This window comes from Manduca sexta, chromosome 14, assembly GCF_014839805.1.
Source record: "Manduca sexta isolate Smith_Timp_Sample1 chromosome 14, JHU_Msex_v1.0, whole genome shotgun sequence".
In the NCBI taxonomy this organism is placed as follows: Eukaryota; Metazoa; Arthropoda; class Insecta; order Lepidoptera; family Sphingidae; genus Manduca; species Manduca sexta.
The window spans coordinates 1,872,135-1,896,981 of record NC_051128.1 but is presented as its reverse complement, the minus strand read 5'-3'; the positions used below and the strand labels follow the sequence as shown (position 1 = coordinate 1,896,981).

Below are 24,847 nucleotides of genomic sequence, written 5' to 3'. Positions count from 1 at the left end.
AAGCATTTTATCGATATAATAATAATAATATCAGCCCTGTATTATATACTTGCCCACTGCTGAGCACGGGCCTCCTCTACTACTGAGAGGGATTAGGCCTTAGTCCACTACGCTGGCCTAGTGTGGGTTGGTAGACTTCACACACCTTCGAAATTCCTATAGAGAACTTCTCAGATGTGCAGGTTTCCTCACGATGTTTTCCTTCACCGTTAAAGCGAACGATAAATTCACAAAGAATACACACATGATTTTTTAGAAAAGTCAGAGGTGTGTGCCCTTGGGATTTGAACCTGCGGACATTCGTCTCGGCAGTCCGTTCCACACCCAACTAGGCTATCGCCGCTTAGTAATCGATATAGTAGTACAAAATCCACACAATCAGACAAGCCGAAATCACCGCTTCCGTAATCAGCCTGGATGGTCACTAAAAGGCGAGTAAATAGAATAATGGATGGCAATCATCTCTTATCACAGAGTGGGAGTTTTAAGTATCGGTCTCGTAAATTTCATCGTAAAAGTTTACTCGTGCTGTGGTGTTATTACGGTATATTGAAATACGTTTACTTAGTATTATGGCGTTCTTTGTTCTATTCTCAGGTTAATAATAATATCAGCCCTGTATTATATACCGTCCCACTGTTGGGCACGGGCCTCCTCTACTACTGAGAGGGATTAGGCCTTAGTCCACCACGCTGGCCTAGTACGGATTGGTAGACTTCACACACCCTCGAAATTTAGGATAGAGAACTCCTCAGGCATGCAGGTTTCCTCACGATGTTTTCCTGCACCGTTAAAGCAAGCGATAATTCACAAAAAATACACTCAATCGGAAAATTATCCCGAAAAACTCCTTAACGCGGACGAAGCCGCGAGCAAAAGCTAGTATCATATAACTTAATAATATACTCATTCCATCATGTACTCGAAAAATTATTAATAGAGTTATTTTAACAACTCTTAAGGGGTTAAGTTGAAAAACAGATTTAATCAACTAAAGTTGTAAATTGTGAAATATTTTGATATCAGAATACGCCGCCCGTTGGTCCAGTCATTAAATATTTTACTATGTTTGTAGAACTTTGCGTATCAATTTTGTTTTAGTGATTTGTAGTTCATTTATTAGTGAATATTCTAATAAAATATGGTTTCATGCATGGATTTATGGATTTTATGTAGTTACACTACGCGTGAATAAAGGGTAGTGAATCGCACATTATTTACGGTCTAACAGGGTCAATAGGGATGAACAAGTCTTATGATTAGAGAAGTTGTATCATTCAATACCTAATAACCGTTCCTATTCACTCGTCTTTATTTACTCCAGTCCACACATGTAAAGGAAATGCTTTGTATGATCTTACCTATTTGTCTTATAAGAGTAAATGTTCACGCACACATTTAAAACTGTTGTTGTGTGCGTTAAGTTACCAGTTACGAATGGTAAAGGTTCCATATTACCCGATTCCTACCGGCTTCCTTTTTTATGTACAATTTAATTATCATTAGTGCAGTTTGCAGACTGCTTTTATATGTATTATTAGAACCTATAAGGCTATAGGTGATACGTGACTGCCTCGGTGGCGAAGTTGTACTAATGCGCGATACGAGAACGCCCTAAGGTCCTAGGTTCGAATCCCGGGTCGAGCAAAGTGATATTTGGATTTTTCTGCTCAGTATCAGACCGGAGTCTGAATTTGTGCCCGGTATGGGGATAGGCTCGCCCCCTATCACATCATGGAAGGAACACATTTGGTGAAAAGTGGGTGTCCTGGTTGCGCCTCTGCATACCCCTTCGGGGATAAATGCGTGATGATATGTGTATGTATGAGTTGTGCTGACCTTTCAGAAAATTTCATCCTTCGCCACTGATAGTTACATTGAAAGTTTTTTTAATTTGCAGCAATAAATACAGAGCCTGTCATTTCTAGATATTCTGAGGTCTAGTCAAAGAACCTTATTTTCTCCAGGTACAAAAATAGGACTTGAATGATTCAAACGATATCAAATATTCATATAATATAAAGTTACATGTTTCTTTTGATCTTGAAAGCGACAGTTTCGCAAAATATAATTTGATACTTTACAAATAACTTTACATTATACGTCAAAGGAAATTTTAGACGTAGTAAAGGGACGTATATGTATCAAAATGTTTTTGAATGTACAGCGAAACACGAAAGTAACTGAATACATTATTAACTTCAAAACACTTCTATACATTAACTTTAATCGAAATATCATTTTTTCTTTATGTATTAATATGCCTCAAATCTCCTCATTTCTAATTATATAAGAATTGCCTTAAAAATCTCTTAGATTTCAGATCTGCCATGCTAAAGTTTGCAACACATCTACACTTATGTGTCAGTTGACTGTCTCGGTGGCGTAATTGTAATTGTACACTGCGCTGAGATCCTGGGTTCGAATCCCGGGTCGGGCCAAAACTAATTGTGACTGAGTTTTTCCATCTTAAAAATACTCAGTCGCAGCTCGGAGACAGAAAGTAGGCGGTGTGATACCTCCGTGCCTCGGAAAGCACGTAAAGCCTTTGGTCCTGCGCATGATCTCTCTCCGGTAATGTCAGCTTGCCGTCTCATCGAACTATGAAAAAGGAACAGAGAAAGCACTTGTGGATTGCGCACATACTTGTGCACTATAATATATCCTACGTACCTGGCTGATCTCCGTTGAGATTGGCCGCCGTGGTCGAAATTCGGCTAGGAGGAGTTTATAGTTTTGTGTCAGTGTTCATACGCCATGATCACTTCCCATCAGATCTTCCATATGCTCGATCATAGCTCCAAAAATACAAATAACCAAGTCATATTTACCAGCGGTCTTCCGTAAACATTATATTTAAAACGACATAACCAAATCACCAAAATATGAACCAAACAAACCTTTTGTAATGCCAAAATTTCGCAATTCCGATAACTTTATTTATCCGATACGTTTCAAAGGATAATAAAGATGTCGAAAATCCTATTCAATCAGTTTTGAATAAAGTTTCCTTTGGGGGACGTCGCGTTTTGTTCGTATAATAATGTAACAACATTTTGCTCTAACTGGATAATGCAATTTAGCAAGAAAGACGAATACTGTGGATCCAGGAAATTTTGGAGACGACACTTTATTGTTTAAAGGTAAGTTTTTGTGTTGTTAATGTTGTTCTATCTAATTTTGTAATTGGAAAAGTTATCAGAAAGGTGTGATGTGAGCTGTGAAATTCTGGTTTTGATTGGTCGGAATTGACAATTTTGCCAAGATGACAGGCTTGCCTCCAATCACATACGGAAGGATTTAAGCTCTGCAAAATTTAGAAGCACTAGTAAGTCCTCTAACCTTTCGTGGATAAAGTTGTGAATTTAGGCTATGTTGTCGCACCTATCGTCTCCACTGTCAAAACTACCTTCATTTTAATATTATAACACCAGTTTTTCCCCCTCTACACATAAATTGTCAAACAACATTATAAAAGAGGCAGCATTGGACGAAGAGGTGAAGTTGTTTCTTTTACCGTCGCTGAGTGCGGAGGTTTACCAGTAATATAATGAATTAGTGTGATAAGTAGCTGATTATATTAAATCTTATATACTACTGTGTTGGCGTATTACTACACGTCACTCATAGCTATCTTACCTAATAATTGCTCAAAGAATATTTTTAACACGACACGCTTGATCGACCTGGACTTGCAATTTTCATTATTTCCATTCGAAACTCGGATGAAACGCCACACAATTTGCTTTGCTGGAATTAGCTCTGCTAAATTAGCTTCCGTTTAATCGACTGTCTCTCTGGGGGCATTTTTACGTTCAGCTGTAGATACTATTTCTAATCTAATGCTCATTAAGACGTTTAGATTAGTTAGGTTCCAATAAACAACAATATAGTTGAAGCAACCTTAAATTCTTCCATCATCACTCTATACGTCATGATCATCTATATTATTATCATCAATTCACAGCCAAATCATTAAGTTCCATTAAGAATTTACACAATTTTATACAGAGCAATAAAACAACTTTAAATTCCAAGTAATCTACTATTCGTCGAACTCCAAAGCTTGTGCAAAGTAAACGGAAAAACTTTCATGAGTCACAAGTTACCGCATCAACAACATAATCAGAGGCTTGATTGCACCGGACCGTGCTGGGAATCGTCAAGTTCATTATTTCCATTGAAAACTAGCGTCAACCGTCGTACAATTTGCTTTAGCTTCTAGCTAGTGGGCCGGACTCGGAATTAGCACGGCTAAATTAACTTTCCATTCATATCGAATTGTCTCAGGGTTCTGAATAGTTTAGTGTTTGATGTTTGAGCTATTTAAATGTCTGTCCTTCACAATAGACAGTTTATGTTTGGAAACTATATTTAAATTATTGTTTGGCAGAAGAGAATTCTTAAAAAAAAATCATTCATTTTGTTTTGATAAGCTCCTTTTTTTTAAGTCGGTTAAAAAAGTGAATGTGTCCTGTTCTCGCCGTTTTTAATAAACGATCCCAATATTTTCTTCGATCTAAAAATGGTCTACAACATAGGTTTTTTTGATATGCTAACAAATGACATACTGTGATTGAATATTTAAATTGGGTTCATTTATTGAAAACGGCTGTGAGTTAAAATATCAAAATGTATTTTGTTATGATTTAACAAGTGATTGTAACATTCCCTGTCATATCATAGGACTAAAATTAGATTTATTTGTGTTTTAAGAAGTTTATAGTTTGTATATTATTTAGTCCTACCTTTAATGGATTATTGTAAATAAATAAATTTTCCGTTAACGCAGTATAAATTATATGAACTTACGTTTTAAATAGTTCTTTACAGAATAGATTATCGAATTTAGTTAGAATGTTGTCGTAAATATACCTACCATAGATAAATCTAAGTCAATCGTAGTACAAACTAATATACAATTTGAACCATATCTTGATTTTTTTATCACATCGATTAGATTACTGGAGTTTAAAGTGTTTCCATTATATGGCTACCAATGGAGGCATTATATAGCTACTAACTACCGAGTATAAATTGACTGATCTACCACCAAATGTAACTAAAAATTTACTGGCGTATTACTTGTCAGACCTTTTAATCCCGAGCCTCACATTATTAGGTCAATTCTTAGCAATACGATAGTACAGCACAGGTCTGATATTATCAAACGGAGTATCCTGGTTGCATCTCTACCTACCCCTCCAGGAATAAAGACGTGATGAATTTTAAGGTATTGTGAATTTTTTTTTAAACTAAATCCTCCCCTGGCACAATGTGCACTTATGGCCGAGGGTACGAAGTTACAAGCATCCCGAGTGTTTATTAGGCGACGTCCGCCATCCGTATAATTCCACTTCTAATATATTTCCCCTTGGGCCATTCACTCGGGCTTTATCATAATTTATTGGTTAGTTGTTGAATTGCAAGTTGCAGTCACATTATTTAGGTCAGTTTTTAGTAATATAAAAATAGTAGAAGTGGCCTAGATTGTACAATAGTGTTTTTTTTTGTTTAGTGGTTACTTGGATATTGAATCGTAATTCGTGCAGTTTTGGTTCGAATGCCAAGTCAAGCAACTAAAAATATTGATTGAATTGTAGTGTTTTTCAAATAAGTGATGAAATAAGCTACACGCACACCTGGGAAGCGATATGTTTGCCTAATGATAGAAGGATCAACCGAATTTTGATTTGCCAACCACTAAGCTCGTCATATTAAGACATTAGACGTCTCACAACGCCCAATAAACACTTTTTGCGATTTCCTATAAACCTTTCGTGGGTGGTAAGATATATTTCATATCCGCTCGGATAACGATCACAGTACAAGATGTTAAAACCCGCCATAGTGGCTTAATTTACTTTAAACCTTTCCTTTCGTTGGTAGGATATATTTTATATCCGCTCGGATAGCACCCACCGTACACAAGGTGTTAAAACCCGCCATAGTGGCTTACGTAAGTTTATCGCGTTTTGGGATCAGTCTGTGTATATCTAGTTCCAACAGGCCGTCATAATTGTGTCGACTGTCGAGGGGTAATCATCTCCCGTAGTTGATATTCTATTAGACCGCACTTCCCTTATCACCAGGTGCATTGGGGTCACTTTGCTGTGCACTTATTAAAACTGAACTCAACAGTACTTGCAGTGTTGCTTGGAGATAGAAATAGACATAACAGTGGTACCTAGCCTAGTGAATTATCTCACTTCGTAAAAAAATATCAAGATCAACACTAGAAAAGTAGAGACGCTCTAGTGTAATTCTCTATATAAATATAGAGCAAAGGAAAATAGTTAAAGGAAGTGAACCAGGCGTTATGTGAAACAGTAGCCATTCAGGAAACTATTACTCTCATACTTGTGTGTACGGTGACCATGATGTTAGATTTAGTGGGACTTTCCTGTAAAAAGATCTGAAGTAGACTCATTATGAAAACTTTTACATTTCTCAAATTGTACAATTTGTTGTGCAAGGTGACCGTGATGATAAATATCTTTGGACTTTCCTGTAAAAATATCTGAAGCAGTCTCATTACAAAAGCTTTTACATTTGTCAAATTGTATAATAGACAGCGTAAGAACCTCCGTGTGCTCCGCTGTGTCGTCTGGGTTATAACTTTTACGACGTATACGCAGAGTGAATAATTAGAAGTTAAGGATTTTTTGTATAATACATTAAGTACACTTCATATTAAGTATTTATTAACGAAAAATCTAAGAGTTATATAAACTCGACCTATTTTAAATAAAAAAGGATTTTGAAGTACCAAAACATTTTGTATCTAGTATCATATTTTTAAATTCTCAAACGTTTCCCAAACTCCACCGAATTCATAGTCACCATACAAACAGACAATAATACAATTACCTCACGCGAAGTTAGACGTAAGTTAAACTCAGCTTGAAGCTGTCACGGTAACTTGATACATAACGGTGCGAACTTAGATCGTTATATGGTACGTTTGTGACCTTATGAGACCTCACACGAAGAGTTCAAAGATTATATAAAGTAGACATTGGGTAGATTGTCATACAAAAACTTTGCGCTTATGTGATGGTGACTCAATCTACCATTAAATTCAAAAATATCAACGTAAAATACTTCATATTTTTTTATGTGATGGTGACTCAATCTACCATTAAATTGAAAAATATCAATGTACTTCATATTTTTTCCTTGTCAAGATTTGCATGTTTTTAATGGGAATATTGGAATATTTTCTGTAAATATATCATTGTTTTATTAATATCTATGGACGCTGTGCTCCCAAGGGAACAGGATAAAAGTATCCTATGTCCGTCTCCTGGTTCTAAGCTATCTCCTTACCAATTTTCAGCCAAATCGGTTCAGCCGTTCTTGAGTTATAAAAAGTGTAATAAATTTTGGAACAAAATTTGGCCTTCATGTGCCGTCTATAAGCATATAGTTGAATGTCTTTGTACTCACGATTTATTTTAAATTTACAACGATATAGGACATTACATCCCAACATTACAATAAGTGAAGTTTCAAAAGTATCATGTGATTATTTTGAACTAGGTCTTTCGCGCGACTTTGTCCGCATGAAAAGCTTTTCCCGTAACAATGTACCTGAAAATACTATATATCTATTTATTAAATAAATAGGTATTTATTTTCGTTTTAGATTTAAAGCATACATTTCAAAGCACGCAGTGACACTTTAGAATGATGTACATTTAAGTTTATTATTATTACTTATATAGAAGCTAGTTGTAGCGTAAGAACTACTGGATGTCTTAATTATAAATAAATAAATGTATTTATAGGACATCAATTTGACGTAACCAAAATCGCAGACCTAAAAATAAACCTTATCATAATAATCATACTATTGCAAATCAATCAACAAGAAGAAATGGCTGTACGTTACATAAATCGTTTGAAACTTGGCCAAAAGTCGTTAAGTCTCAAATGGGCTTTGAGACGCCGTGTCGAGAATCGTCCGGTTATGTCAACCAAAGCTCAATAACGGTTATTTGTAGTTGACTTTACATGTATGAAATATTACTTAATGTCCTACCAAAAATTTGGTGTTCGACACTTAGAGTTTCACCTAATAAATTAAGAATTTAAATGGAATTAAAGACTAGCCTTCCTAATTCGGCGGAGGATTAGACCGGCCCACCGCCACAACCGGTTTACCTTGCAGCAAAGACTAACCAATTTAAAGCATTCTAAAATAGAATTATTATTAGGAACATATTTTCTAGGAACATAAGATCCGCTATGAACTTTTCCGAACTAAAAGAACTTAATAATTATTATATTGGTTTTGATTTTTATTCCGTCTACTATGTTTATGCGTTTATATCTGACTGTTTAAAATGTATCTAATTCTTTTTGATCTCATTAATTCGAGTTAATACTGGTGTTCCTAGAAATTCGGTATTGATTTTTTCTTTCTATCAAGGAACGTTTAAATGACTCAACCAACAATGATATTGGCGAAATGAGGCAATCATTGTAATCATCACTTTGTTATACTAACGTAAATAAAAATATCATAAATATCGAATGAATAAGGCAAATAAATCTTAATCGTATGTCGTTGGCAGCATCCAAATAAGATTCAATAAACAGTGAGTGATAGCCCTAATTATACAACATTATAATTAGAAGTGTTTCGCAAGTGATTGGCGCATGCGGAAATACAGGTGTGCCAGCCCTGAATAGCTCATTGGGTCACGTGGTCTATTAAAAGTACATAATATAAAGTTACAATATCGCGATTAGAGAACCAATATAGATCATTTAACTAAATCTGGCGCATTTACAGTACAAATACAGTTTTACGCAGTATATAAAATAAATATTATGATAGAAGGGACCATAGACTTCTAAGATTATATAGAGCGGATATTGGGAGTATTGTCATTCAAAAATATTGCGCTTATGCGATGGTTACTCTATCTACCGTGCACAGCAAAACACCAATGTAATAGCTTAATTTTTCTTCCATATCGTGATTTACACGTTTTTAATGCACATAGAATATTTTCTGTAAATATGTTACTTTCGTATTAAAATCAAAGGACGCCGTGACCTTTCAAATAAGACTACAACTTATTACCAATTGGTCAGCAGGTCAGCAAATTTGGTCCTGATGTTCGATCTGTAACTTGTTTTTGGACGATGCATCATTCTCAAAATTATTGATACATAGTATTAGTTCTTGGCCGACGATATTAACAATGACGTGTTGTAAGTGATTATCATCGATTCAGACATTGGCTCGGGCGGGTTCCACTGTATCAAAGAAAACGTATCACAGCTTTGATTGGCAAAAAATTTGGCCAAGTGTGAACCGGGTTTGAGATTTGAGGGTTCCGCGACGTCATAATTGCCATTATTTATTTATTTAGAGCAAGAGAAAATATTTTTTTTATTTAAAACAAGGACCTTTTTAAGTTGCATTAACAGATACGCCGCGGTCACCCGAAGGTCATCATCACATCCGGGCGGCTCAACGCTGGGTCGTAAGGCACGGTGACTCCAACATAACTGCACAGTCGTCCCACAGAAAGGCTAGGCGGTAGGCATACGGCACTATCTCCGCGAAACAAAAAAAAAGCAAATACGCCGCAAAACCTTAGAAATACATATCATTACTACGAAATAGCGAACCCTAAAAATATCTATAAATATCAACAATGAAAGCCACAACAATGAGCACTCTAAATTATAATTAATAGCATTTATTTTCGTCTGGCAGTCAGATCAAAGGGATGCTATTTCCCTAGCCAAGCTGGCCCGTCACCAGGTTACTCGAGGCGTGGACAGCGTGATTAAATATTTGTAGCTGTTTATAACGACCTTTGAAGCATTAGCATTAGTAATGGAGAATGGAGGCGAAATTTCAGAATGAGATGTAATTATGGTTGTATTCTTTCATTTAGAGACATAGAATTTGTAGATTGGGAAGTATTGGGTTCAATACCCAGGTAATACTGCGTGTAGAAGATGTTTTTCATGCAGTGCACCAAGCCGAAGATCACGTCTCGTGGAGAAGATTACTGACGGGACCGACCGACCGACGGGAAGACCTTGAACGGGATCACGATCCTCAATAATAAGGGGCCGACTGAAGAGAGAGAGAGAATGTTTTTATATTTCAACTCGCTAGTAGAGCTGAACCTTAACTCTTGTAACATAGCGTTATAAACAATTTTTTTTCGTCCCTATTCTCGCTGGATTAACGTGAGTTAAACCGGGGGATCGCCTGTCCACCGTTCGCAGGGTATCCCCGGCGATAATCACAGTGGCTCCCCAAAAAAAATGGGTCAGTCATCATATAAACATGCTCATACAATCTAAATCAATGATATTTAATACTGTATTGTAATTGATTAATTGTCAAATGATAAAATATATTATCAATATGACTGTACTGGGATCAATGCCTTCTAAATAACTAGTGTTTTAAGTTATAAAACTGTCTGAACGGCGAATAATTTTAGTTATTTAACGCCTAAAATAAAATCAACAGTTCTACGAATACAATTTTGTATTCAAATATCTTTTGTTGGTATATTTTAGTCTTTCTCAGAAATTCCAAAATAACTTTATTTCTTGAGAGAAGATTTATGGTTTAGTATTTTACAAAATAGTAAAGAGACTTTATTCACGACTTAACTTACTTTAAGTATTTATTATAAAAATCCCATATCCGTTTTTAACGTAACAACGTTATTTTAAACATTATCATAATGCATTTAGGAATTAAAACATAACAAGCTAACGAACAGCGGTTAACTATTTTTCGGATATTATCGCGGTTATAATATTTTATTTTTCTCCCGACCTTTCGAAGACTTTGCAGCCTTCGTGGTCTCGGCGGGGACTGACGTGTTGTTCATCCGCAAAGTCAAAGTTACAATATCTAACCTCCATTTTACAAATATACAACTTTTTTATATTTTAATTATTTAATTTTAATGTCTAACATTCGCGTAAACATAAGAAATCATTACTCATCTTATTATTATATAAATACAGGTTTTTAGACTCAGCTGGTGTCCAACTATTCTAGAATAATTAAATCGTTAGAGATTTGATAAAGGTATCATATTCAGTTGAAATGAATTCTATAAAATTTATATCAATTATTCAAATAATACAAGTCAGTGGCGAAAGGTCCATATAACCCGATTCCCTTTATGTAGAATCTAATTATCATTATGCCACAAACCGCATTCATGCATATTAGTACCTTCAAGTTGTGTCGGGTTTCGGAAAATGTCACCTTTCTCCCACAGATACAAGGTTAAAAGTTCTTTGTAGTTCGCACAAATATGAACGATAAACTGACAAAGTCATATCGCTATTGAACGGTACGGTAGCACATAATATATGAACAAGCTACATAAATATCTATATATATAAAAATGAATCCCTATATCCGTTGGTCACGCCATCACGCGTGAACGGCTGGACCGATTTTACTATATTTTTTTTTTTTTGTTGTGTTTGTTATTCACAGGAGAACGCTCTTATGAAAGAAAAAATTAAGGTAGTTGAGCGGAAAATTTAAGAAAAGTTAATTTCAGCTATTGACAGAATGAGCGCTGCAAATTCATAGTTGATGGGACATCGTCTGTCGGGTCAACTAGTATGAACAATTTAATTTTAACAATAAAAGCTTACCTTCTAACTGAAACAGGACAACATGGTGTCTTCGGTCAGGTATACTCCAGTTGGTTAACACTATGGCGGCGCACCTGTCAACAATAGTTAAATTGAACTTTATTTTTATTATCTTAGAGCTTTAAATTACAAAATATGCATTTTTCTGCCTTTTTAATATGGGCACGGCAAAGTGACCCTTCTGCACTTGGTGGTAAGTAAAATAGGTTCCAATGGAATGTCGACTGGCGAGAGATGATTACCCCTCGCTGGTCGACACAATTATGCCGGCCTGTTGGAACAGGATATACACAGGCTGATCCTGCTAAGTTAATAATGGCAACTAGAATTTGCTGTAGACCCTTAGGGAAGAGGAATCGAAATCGAAAAAGAGAACATATTTATTTCATTTTTAGTAGACTTCAAGAAAAAGGAGGAGGTTCTCAATTTGACTTTTTTGACAATCTATAGGGATAATTATAATAGATAATTCTTAGCTTAAAAATACTATTATTAAAATAACATCACAAAAATTTTATGAATAAATTATAAACAAACATTCAAGTGTATTCAAAACGTTTGCATATTCAAAAAAATATTTCAAGAATTTATGCTGTCAGCTCAAAGTTAAGCAATAAATAATATCCCTGTCTACCCGCAATGTTAATAGTCATGAACATAACAGTTTAGAGACGAGCAACATTACCAAATATTTACCAAATTACAATATTAATAGTGGAACGCTGGCGTGGATTTGCGTAAACTCGCTTAATGCCTGTCTTGTGTTTCGTATATAAACTTTGAACTTGGGATAATTTGTAATAAATGATTATTTTTCTGCCTCTTGAGGTAATTTGTATGTTTGTTTATTTTCGCTTCATTTACCGCATTACAATGTGAGATCATAACAGCACACTTTTCTAATGACTTGGTTTTAGGTCAACTATCTCAGGGAATTTCAAAGGGCCAATGTTGTGAAAAAAACGCTATGTAGATCGACTTTATAGGTGGACAGACAACTTGATAAAGGTCGCAGGAATACGCTGGACGCATGCATCAACATGTCCCTGTCCATCCAAATTTTTAGGGGAGGCCTATGTTCAGCAGTGATGAGATTATGAGATCGACTTTAGAATTGTATCCAGGACCTTACAGGTCTGAAACTAAATTTTGCCACTAGACTAAGAAGGTTACCACTGTACTTTATATATACAAAAATATTCTTTTATTTAAAAACTGACGCGCGTATTCATAGACGTTTTTTATCTAAAGACGAAGCAAAGCTGTGATAATAAGTCTGTTTCTCAAAGCTGACGGTATGGTAGCCTTCGCAGTGTGTAGACATAGGGCCGTTGTGATTGGCTAATATTGTTATATCTCAATATTTTTATCTTATCATAAAGTAAGTAATGCGAGAGAGAATCGCCGAAATAATACTCATTTCTCCCAAGTCCAGATTATTTGTGGTTACAAACAATTTATTACACTAAGCGGCAAGTTAAAGCTATTTCTCGTTAAGGTAAATGCCTAAACGATTCAATTATACGTCGTAATTGTCTTGATTAATATATTATAGCGTCATCATACACGTTATTACTGTTTAAGCCGAGATAAGGAAGAAAAGATGATGGAATTATCTGGAATTTAGGTGTGACATTCGCTGGTGTATATTAAAGAGAGATGGTGTATGTTATATAAATTAGAACTTTATGCATAATTACTTTATGGTAGTTTTTATATATGTATATTGTCTGAGACTGATGTATATTAACGAGAGATGGTGTATGTTATATAAATTAGAACTTTATGCATAATTACTTTATGGTAGTTTTTATATATGTATATTATCTGAGACTGATGTATATTAACGAGAGATAGTGTATGTTATATAAATTAGAACTTTATGCATAATTAATTTATAGTAGTTTTTATATATTGCCTTAGACGTCTGTAAATCTAAATAATTAATAAAACCGTGTTCCATAAAATAGCTGTATTAAATACATGCAAAAATATATTTATATATTCTGTACGTGGTTTCTTTTGCATTGTTATTATTTCGTGGTTATTTTGGTATAAATGTTCTATTCAGGGGCGTAGCGATTATAGGGCTGGGAGGCCAGTGCCCCCCGGGCTTTACTAGTGATTTTGTATGTCACCCTACGAAAAGTAATAAAGTAAAGAGCTCATTTTGATGTACGAGGGCCCTTGGTTACCTATGGTCCCACTGTGTGTATTCCAGGAATATCCTATAAAGTAACTAAAACCGGGTCTATCGGTGTATGACATTTTAAATCGTAAGCTATTTCTCATAAACACACACACAACATCATGCATTGATTCCTAGGGGTATGCAGAGGCGCAACCAGGGCACCCATTTTTCGCACAAATTCTAGACTCCAGGCTGATACTGGGCAGAAAATCCAAAATTTCACTGCCCGACCCGGGATTGGAACCCAAGAACTCGGAGCGCTGACGTACCATATCGTGTCCGTCTTACAAACATCCATATTTAAATATTCACGTTTATTAATTAATTAGATTAACAACCTACATTCATATACTTAGTTTTATCTCCAAAATGATATTGAGCAGAAAAATCCAGCCCGGAGTTCGAACTCTAGACCGCAGTACAACTGTACCGCGTACGCTATCAAAATCACCATGGTAATGAGATTATTATACATTAGGGTTAAAAATTAGTAAGGTAAATTATGATTTTAAATAAATACGTTAGAGTTCAAATTAAATAACAAGTGGATTAGGTGTAAATTACTATTCTAAAAGATCTTGGCAATGTAAACTAATAAAATTTTATATAAACTGGGAGCAGAAATAAACAGATTTTGATATGCCGATCGTCTGAATGAGACTGCGTAGGATGATGTTCTTGGTTTGATTCCCAGTAGGTATCCATGTTAATGATAGCTAAGTATGATTCAAGTGTTGGTTGAGAATCTAGTGGTTCTGAGTTCAATATTAGTACTAACAGAATATAAGTTACTAAAGTTAACTTTATCCTAACATGGATTCCATGACCTGACATTCATGGACATATTTTGTCTATGAAGTTTTGCTTCTTATTAATACAACTTCTATAATAAGACATGGAGTTTGATAGAAAGTATGCTGTAAACAAAAAAAAATTAAGGGAGTCTACGACTTGTGACGACTTTTGTATACGATTTTATTTTAAAATAATTTCAACCTTATTATTACCATACATAAAGGTGTGATGACTGAATACTCATAAGTTTACGAGACGCATGAAAAATCATACTGGTGAATAAAACACCTAGATATAAACAGTTATTCATACAATACAAACAAATACGGTTAAAGAATTAACAAATAAAATTTGATATCGTCTGTATCATTGCCCCATGCGGAGTTATTTAAAGTGTCGAGTTAAATTAGGTGTGCAAAAAAACGTTTGTAAAAATAAAATTCGCTCCCAAAATAGATCCGAGTACGTCCCGCCTTCACAAGTCCCATCTGGGTACTCTCCAATTTCACTTTGTGCTCAATTCACATGTCAATACCACAGAATGCCACAAATGTCACTATCACCAAACACAAAAAACTTACTGGCACTCAAAAAAAAAATAAACGTCACGAAACTGTCGAGCGCGTTCGAAATTCGAATTGAAAATTTAAAGATTTTTTTTTTCAGGCTAAGGTCGTTTCGTGAAGTCTACTTTTTATTCGCTTTTTTTTTTAATAGACACTTACTGTAGTGCGCACGCCTAACACAACGATACTGATTCTATTCAGCACGTCGTATTATTCGTTGGCTGAAATCTAAAAAAAGATGGGACACTCATTCGTGTAGAGAGCGGGCATATATTATGACGTCACAAGTATTTTTTACGCGCCCGGTGTCACCGAGTCTGGCTTTCATTTAAAAAAATGATACTTGTTTATAAAATTGCAAATAGGTTAATGGTACACTCGTAAAGTATTAAATCGCATTACACAGTTTATTTCAATAAAACCTATAAAGTAGATATCGTGAGCGGTCTCACGGCAAACATTGTTGGGTTTCATGACACTTGTCGGGAAGCATGTAAATTCGTAATAAAATATTCGAAACAAGACAGAAAAAATACGTCCTTCCGCATTACTGACAATAAAATTATGTTGACAGGAGTTTTTTGTGTGTGGTTATAAAAATTCAATTGGGATTATTTTTGTTATTTTGTTTCTTTCTTATACATTTATCAAAGCAAAAAAATATATATATAATGCAGGTCCTTTTTAAAAAAACTAAAACAGATTCACAGCTGGTTAAGATTAAGAAATTACGCAATTTAAAAAACAAAAATTTTAAAATTCGAACACCTAAGAGCGGTTTAAATTAATGACATTCCAAACACAAAGCCATAAAACGCGCCCTCAGCGGTGATGGCGCTTCAATAAATACATCTAATCCTCGGAAAATATAGTATGGAGTGCTGCAATAAGCGAGGTCTGGTATAAATCTGCTTAATGGTAATGCAGTAGCCATAGACAAGCATTCGCGCTGGCATCGGTTTATGTCGTAAATGTCGTTGTCTTTGCCTTACTGGCTACTTTCGTGTGTGTTATTCAACGGAACGGAATTTATGTTTAATTGTTTTTTGGTAGGGACGACAAAAAAGTTAATTTATTAATGTGCTGTTTTATGAAACAATCCATGTTATATTAGCTTGCAACACTACATTGATTTACTGGAGGTGTAGGTACTCACACGTGGGCAATATTTTACTACCTTCGATTATCTTGGCTAAATGGGTCAGGGGGTATTTTTTAAAATAACTAATAATGGGCGTTTAGGCAGTCGCATAAACGAAAACAAGCACTTGTTTTTTTATTCAGTTGTTTAAAAAAAACTAATTGAGTACCGCCTATTTAAAAAAAAAAAGATAAATTATACAAAGGTGCCTCTATCAATTATTCCATTAACACTAAATCAGATTTATATTAATCAGTTACTGGCAACCAAAAAAAAAACATAATTTGAAAATCGAACACTTTCAAATATTGAAAGATATAAAACATAATTACCCACAATAATCCAGGCATAAGACAAATCCATTCCAAAAATATCCAACGCAAATATGTTGGTCAGAGCGACGTTGGCAAGCGTTTCCAGAAATTATTAATAGAAGACAGGTTAAGGGCGAAGCTTATAGCGTATCTCGTGTTCGGGCACGGATTTTTTATAGTATCATAACCATTTTAAGTGGACCTGTTTAGCGGACGTTTTGCCGTGGCGAGGAGAGGTCATTTTATGTAGTTTTTATGGCACCATAGACCATTTTATATTGAACTCTGTAGACTATGGTAATTCGTTATAATGAGATGCCTTTTGTTTGTGGACTTAAATGTTTAATCGTTTCATTTACGTTCTATTGTGGTCCACGTATAAAAAAACGTATTAAAAGTTCTGTTATATATTTTTCGTAATAAAATTATATCTGTGTGCTCAATTATATCCAGATTCTTACCTCCAAAAAATAATAAATGGTCACATTCTCGCAGTTTTAATATTAGCTAATAATGTTTATTAAGCTTATAATCCTTTGGCAGCTATAACAATCAATTAGAGACAGATTAATATGAAAGAAAAAAGTTTTGAAACATGCTAATACTATATGGTAGTTTCAGTTCGACATGACGAGCATGTTACTCGTTCGATGGTATATGATACAACCCATAAACAGTTCTAACAACATACGGAACTCTGGATTTGTTACAAAGTGCTGCGTGACACTCCAGTACAATCGTCATCCTGAAACATAAGATATTAAGCCTCAATGCCTAGTAATTACACTACATTTTCCTTCAAACCGGAACATAATAGTACATGTATATTATTGTTTAGCAGTAGAAATAGTTGCTGTGATACCTACCCAAAACTTCGCATACAAGAGACCCACTTTCAGTATTTTCATTTATTTATGGCATAACAGGGCACTGGGTGTCAATTACTTCATTTATGCCACTCTTCCTCTATCAAACTTCTTAGCCCTCTAAAAGAACATCGATTCAAATCATTACTTCCCTTTCCGTTCGTCATATCTTCGCATTTCCATCTCAACCCGCATCGAGCGTCTGAATATATGACAAAATCTAAAGCCATTTTATGTTATCGTTTTGACACATCCATCATCGTAGAGTTGTTTTCGAAGTTAATCTGCAGTTAATGTACCATTACTAATGCTTTCAGCGATAGTATTCATGACATGGTATAATAATTAACATTATATATTTTATAGTAAGTTTAATAGTCATATAACTTGTACAGGATGTTCAAGAGAGTCATATGAAAATAGTGATTTTTTTTATAAATAAAGTGGAAGATGCAGTATAGACAGGCCTCCCACGAGATGGACCGACGACCTGGTGAGGGTCACTGGAGTCCGATGGATGAGGGCGGCCCAGACCTGGTCCCTATGGCGCTCAATGGGCCTATGTCTATCAGTGGACGATTCCCGGCTGAAATGATGAAAGTGGGGAATGGTAACAGAAGTGTTTAAGTACATCATGACCTAAGACCGAGGTTCGTGCTATCAAAAAAATCTATAGTGTACGAAAATGTTATAGACGGTCCAACGGTGAAGGAAAACATCGTGAGGAAACCTGTTTACCTGTGAAGTTCTAGATAATAATTCCGAAGGTATGTGATTTTTTTTTTTGTTAATTACTTTACAAGGGATGTTTTATAATAATTCGCAAACTGTTATCAATTAATAATAATATCGTACAACTAATAACATACCGGGTGTTGTTCACATTTAGGTGACACAGGGGGCGAAGTTCTGCTATTTCATACGTTGCCCCCCTGGTATGTGAAGTTTACCAACCCGCACTAGGCCATCGTGGACTAAGGCCTAAACCCTCTCAGTAATAGAGGAGGCCCGTGCCCAGCATATAATACAGGGCTGATATATTTTTTTTTGTGTGCTCCATCTTAACCTACTTTGTGTCAGCACTCTATTTCTTAGCTGCAGTAATGGGTGTTGACTAAAATCCACGGTAAATACCTTACATAATACACTTTTTTAAATACTTCAAAGTTAAGACGACACATATAATCTACATACAATGCCTGACTCCTCGACCCATACGGTTTACAGAGGACCAAGGGCAACACCTTTCTCGAAGGGCCTTTTAAACAGGCTCACGAAAGTAGGCCGCGCATAAACTTGTCACATTAGAAAGGGCATTCAGTATTATAAAGGGTCTGAAGGATTTATTTTTCACAAATTCCTGAAAGGATGGAATTATTGAATAAAACACAATGTTGGAGATTGTTTAAGAGATTTGGGAAGACCTTTTTGTTGTACAATTTTGGAAGTTGATTTCAAAGTTTTAGGACAGTAAAGTTTTAGGTTATAGACGTAAAATATATTTTTGTTTGTGAAACTTCGTCGACTAACGAGAGACGGTTACCCCTAGTTATTCGACACTCTATCTAGACTATACTTCGCTTACCATAAATTCAGTGACTTAATGATTTCTTATGTTTACGCGAATGTCAGATATCAAAATAAAATTTTATCGCGGTTTTTTGTATTTTAATTTTCTCTCCACGTTTCAAAGCCTTTGCATACTTCAGTTGGACGGTCGCCCGAATAGTCAGTTACGACATCGACGTAAGTTTTACAATTATAAAAAAATATAAACATTTTTGTTATTATTAACAATATAAAAAACCGCGATAAAATTCGATAACTATCTTTATTTCGAAGTAAGTTGTAGTTCTGATGATCAGAACTAACAATCATTAAAAAACCTACCACCGATTTACTGAATATTGCTTTGAAGTTCACACGACATTTCACGTGACTCATTTATAACAGGGTATTTGACTATGTTTGATTTTGTGTATTTTTTTATATGTTACAGAAATTAGTACAAAAACGAAAACCTTCTGTGATAACATCATTTAAAATTCGATCATAAATGAGGCAGTAATTTAAAATTTTAAATATTGCCACGTGCAGGAGTGGGCGTGGAGTAGGGATATCGCTCCATCTCTTTCTTTCGCACACACTGTAAAGCCTGCTGACGTCACATGCAAGTATTTCGTCTCTTTTCTGTTATATGACACTCACTCCTACTACCAAACTTCATTGGCTTATAACTTGCGGATTTTTCATCAGATTTCAATGATTTCTTCTGTTTTAGAATTTATATGACGTACATCTATATAAAAATTAATCCCTATTTAACTTGGTCACGCCATCACGTGTGAACGGCTGGACCGATTTCACAATTTTTTTTTTTGTTGTGTTTCTTATTGTCAGAAGGTTCTTATGAAAGAAAAAATTCAAAAAATTGCACGGAAAATTTGAAAATTTAAGAAAAATTAACGACAGTATTAATTTTACATAACTGTCAGTGAATTAAAATAACTGTCAGCGATCGACAGAATGCGTACATACATAGTTAGGACAGATCGTCTGTCGGGTCAGCTAGTATTTTTAGTATTTTACAAAAGTTATAAAAAAATATATACATATACTATACCTATACTATCCTTTATAAAACCAGCCAGTAATAATTTCCCGACTAATATAAAGGCAGAACCGCTTGAGACACAGTGTAATGGTCCACGGAGAGAATTTCCATAGACAAGTGGCAGTTATATTGTCGGGTAATGTGTTTGCTTTCCTCTGCACCTCCGGCTGCAAATTGACCATCAAATGTACGTGACCGTGTTTGTGTGAGGAGCCGTTTACACGTGCCTAGCTCTGATGTAATAAGTTTCTGTTAAAGCTATGCGAAATGGAATTTTGCTGCATGTATTAGGTATTTTTGAATCTTCAATTAATGTTGTTATCGAAAAAGGTCTTTAGTTATGTTATTAGGTACTACAGTTTTGTATATTTCTCTCAAACATAATGCTATCATTTTATTCTAATTGGAACCATATTATATTTTGTGCCAAGTAATGAGTGAGATGTAGTATTTTAAAAACCATAAAGAAATGCATTTTTAACCATTTGGGATGGTTAAGTAATATGTTTGTTAAGTATTAAAATTATATTAATAAGCAACAATTTACCAAGACCCAAAAAAGGCATCTATATCTTCAAAAGTCCTTCTTACCTTTATCTCGTCAAGTGTAGACGGTCCCGATGCTTTTATAGAGGTTTTAAAGTGTTTCCTATGTGGATAGCTTCTACAATTGCACGACATTTCCGCGGAGCGTCCTGGGCCACGTGCGTTTTCAAAACCCTTTCAGATAAGATCTACTTGGATTAGGTGTGGTATGTTCTGGGGAGTCAAGTCATATTTATATAACTATTGAAACTGACTACCTATATTTTTGATAAGGTATTGTCTTGATTCACTACACACGCAACATCACGCATTTATCCCCGAAGGGGTATGCAGAGGCGGAACCACGGCACCCATTATTCGCCAAGTTGTTCCGTCCCATGATAGGGGGCGAGCCTATCGCCATATCGGGCACAAATTCTAGACTCCGGGCTGATACTGAGCAGAAAAACGCAAATATCACTGGTTACTTTTTGCATGGGCGTTAGTGAAGGAAGATAAATGCAGAGAAACAGTTTATTTTAGCAGCAGCCGTATGTGACACGCGCATTGATCGTGGCAGACAACTAACGTCGGTAGATTTAAAAAAAAATGTTACCGGCTTATAGACATCACGCACCCTCCGGCTTCCGCGTCACTCATTACAATCCGTCGTTCACAATCACTGCTCGACCTGGGATTCGAACCCAGGACCTCACAGCGCTGTCTGTATACGCCACCGAACCAGTCTTTATTCACTGTTCTAGTAATTATAATGACACAGTAGTTTATAGTGAATTTTTTGTATTGTCAATGCTGTTTATAATTGGCTTATTATCTTCTATTTTCATTAATGTTTAGTGTCTAAGCTTGCTAGTGGTAGGATATATTTTATATCCGTCTGAATAACGACCACCGTACACAAGGTGTTAAAATCCGACATAGTGGTCCATGTTTGTGTGTCGCGCTCTGGGATCAGTCTATGTAGTACCCATATATCCGGTTCAAACAGGCCGACATAATTAATTCGACCACCGAGGGGTAATCATCTCTCGTTAATTGACATTCTATTGGACCCTACTACACTTACCATGAGGTGCAGAGGATACACTTTGCTGGGTATTCATAAAAAAAGCATTTTAACATACACAAAAGTTTCCGATACTTATTATACTAAGTACATAAAAAGAGATAGGTATACTTTATCTCAGCGCGACAAAATGTATTATACTCATTGAATATTTGAGGCAACAATAACCGCCAAAGTTGGTATTAAATCAACCTTCTCGCTCACTTATTGGGTGAGCGTTTAATATCCAATTTTGTGGAGGTACAATATCATAAATCCATAAATTTAAGGCTTCAATAAAGCCATGTATACACTGTTATAAAATTCAAAGTATTATCTAATGTACGATTGGATAATGTGAGGTAAAATCAAACGAATTTTCCGCATACTTTCAGCGTATGGGAAATGTTAAGGAGCGCGCACACTGGTCGGTCGGAGGCGGTTTGTGATTTGTTATTAAAAAAATATTGTTTTCGAATTCAGTACTTGTGATTTCATTAGGTACTACATAAGCAAATTTCAATATTTAGTGGTTTCTATTGTCTTATATATATCATCTAATATAAGAAATGCCGATACCAATAATATTTTTTTTTTTAAATTGGAGCCACGTCGTTAGGCTATGTCAAGAGCATAAAGAGGCTGGTTCGAAGGGTCAACACCAATTCAAAACTCAGAATCAAAAAGATAGCTTGTAGTATTTCGTTAAGTCCAAACCCAAACTTTTCCCATCCCATATCCCTAATATTTCCAACTCCTCCCTATCTTTCTATTTGATTAATGTCGTTGCGAGATACTGACAAATTAGTTTTCCCTGAGACTCGCTGAGCTTCACTGCTCGGTGTCATAAAATGCGTGTCACTGCTGATCCTGGCTTACAGGAGTTGTACTGGTGGGTGTGAGGGCGTGAAAGTCTATCCCTTACACGATCCCACAAACGTGTCTAAGTCATATAAAATAATTGACGTATAATTCCAGAACATTCTATTGACGTGTGATGACATCTCACTGCAGTTTACGCCTCCTCAAAATAGTTGAGCCGGAGCCAAAATTACCTGCTCTCCGCAATTTGCGTTGTGAAGTACACTGGCGTACTTCCGGTTTGTTTAACATTTAAAAATGTTTTTGTTATTTTACCGTGATTCTTGATGTTTTGTTCTTTGTTTAGGTTTGAGGAGTTATTAGCCGAGTGTTGTTTTACTGCTAGGTAGTTTCTTTGCAAATAAAATTGTGGGTGGTAGGATATATTTTATATCCGCCTGGTTACCAACCACCGTACACAAGTAAGAGTGTCATGTTCTGAGATCAGCCTTTGTACATCCAGTTCCAACAGGCCGGCATAATTTTGTCGACTGCCGAGGGGTAATCATCTCTCGTCACGCATCATTCTATAGGACCCCTCTCCACTTACCATCAGGAGCCGTGGTCATATTGCCGTGCTTTTATAAAATAAAAAGTCTTCAAGTTTTGTCATACATAACTTTGCCGAGTTTATAGTTCATCCCTTATTGTAAGAACAATATTTGATAATATACTTCAATCTTAACAGTAACAAAATTATTATAAAGTACTAGGCAATATTTAAATATGCATTTATTTCTAATTTAGGAAACCACCTTCGAAATATTATGTCCAGTGTAGACCTGCCTTTATATCAAGTCTGCGAATTTACAAAGGAAATTCCTGCTGCAGTGAGCTTACTTTAAAATATTTAGACCAGTTTAAAGCTTATATTCAGGCAACGCATATTAAAAATACACTTGAATTTTCATTTACCAGTAAGATTTTCATAGCGTAAATTTTCTTCAAAGTAAGCATTTAAATATAAATGTATTACTAAACGGGTGAATGATTGTAACGCAAAATGAACGAACGAATTTGCAAAAGTATGGTTACAATATAAATAAAATAAATTAATACAACACTTTTTCCCAACACACGTTTTCACAACACATTAATATTTCAGTGAAAAAATACTATTTCTTGTTACTCCAAAAACACCTATTTTTATCGACAATAGGCAAAGGAAACACAAAAGGCGGTCCAATGAATTACGCACAAAGAAATTATTCCATAAAAATAAACCTATAGATGTTATTAGAAAAGAACACCTTAGAACATCACTGACACTACCCACCCGCTACACAACGCGTGATATTTCATAAAAAAAAATCTTGTTTATAGTTCGCGTATGTCCAAATTTAGTTTCGTGCAACATGACCGAATGTAAGATGGGCTAAATATACAACACCCTTATATTAAGAGATCAGTACTGCAATTAAATGATATACTGGTGGTAAATCTCTCATGTGAGAGTCCGCCTGGGTAGGTACCACCTCAATGTCTATTTTGGCCGTCAAGCAGTAGTGTGTAGTCACTGTTGTGCTCCGGTTTGAAGGACATTGTAGCCAGTGTAACTACTGGACATAATGAGACTTACATCTCATGTCTCACAATGGCGAGCGCAGTGGAATACCAAACAATACTTTGTAATTCAAGGTGTTGGATGGTGTTTCTGTACTGTTTATGGGCAGTTGTATTGCTTACCATTAGGCGAAGGCAAGCTCGTCTCGTCAGTCAAGCAACAATAAAAAAAATATCCATTATGTTGAGGCGAGTTTACTTTAGCACAAATGGCGCGAATCGATCTTATAAAATGTAATGTTTGGATGCGGGCTGCTCAAGACTGAAATGATTGGCGCTCATTTGGGGAGCCTACGTCCAGCAGTATACAGCGATAGTCTGATTGATTGATGATTGTGTAAATCCAGTATTATATGCCAAAATGTGAAGCTATGTTGATGTCAAAAATGATCGTAGAAACAAAACCGATTGTGTCGAAACTGGTACACAGACCATATCCTGGGTTAACATAGCTACTTTTTTATCTAAGAAAACCACAGTGGAAACGTATACTCGCAAAGATCTTTCACGTAAATGCAATGGCCGAAAATACCTAATCCACGATTGTGTGCAATAATATGCGAAATTTATTATAAATCAGCTCGTTCATGCTGTAAAGAAATAACTAAAATATGGCTAACTTTGATCTCAACTTTCAATCTAATAATTAATCTATTCCTATCTTTAATCGAATTACTT

The 24,847-nt window shown here is 35.4% G+C and overlaps 1 protein-coding gene across 2 annotated transcripts in view; it reads right to left on the bottom strand.

Annotated features, from left to right (window-relative positions):
- Positions 1-15,418, bottom strand: part of LOC115442798 (RING finger protein nhl-1) — a 99,364-nt gene extending 83,946 nt beyond the window's left edge. For both annotated transcript variants that reach the window (XM_030167956.2, XM_030167959.2), the window contains exons 1-2: positions 15,379-15,418; positions 11,668-11,741 (exon numbers count right to left, since the gene is read on the bottom strand). The gene's annotated coding sequence lies outside the window, so the exon portion shown is untranslated. The remainder of the gene's footprint in view (positions 1-11,667; positions 11,742-15,378) is intronic.
- Between the last annotated feature and the right edge of the window lie 9,429 nt (positions 15,419-24,847).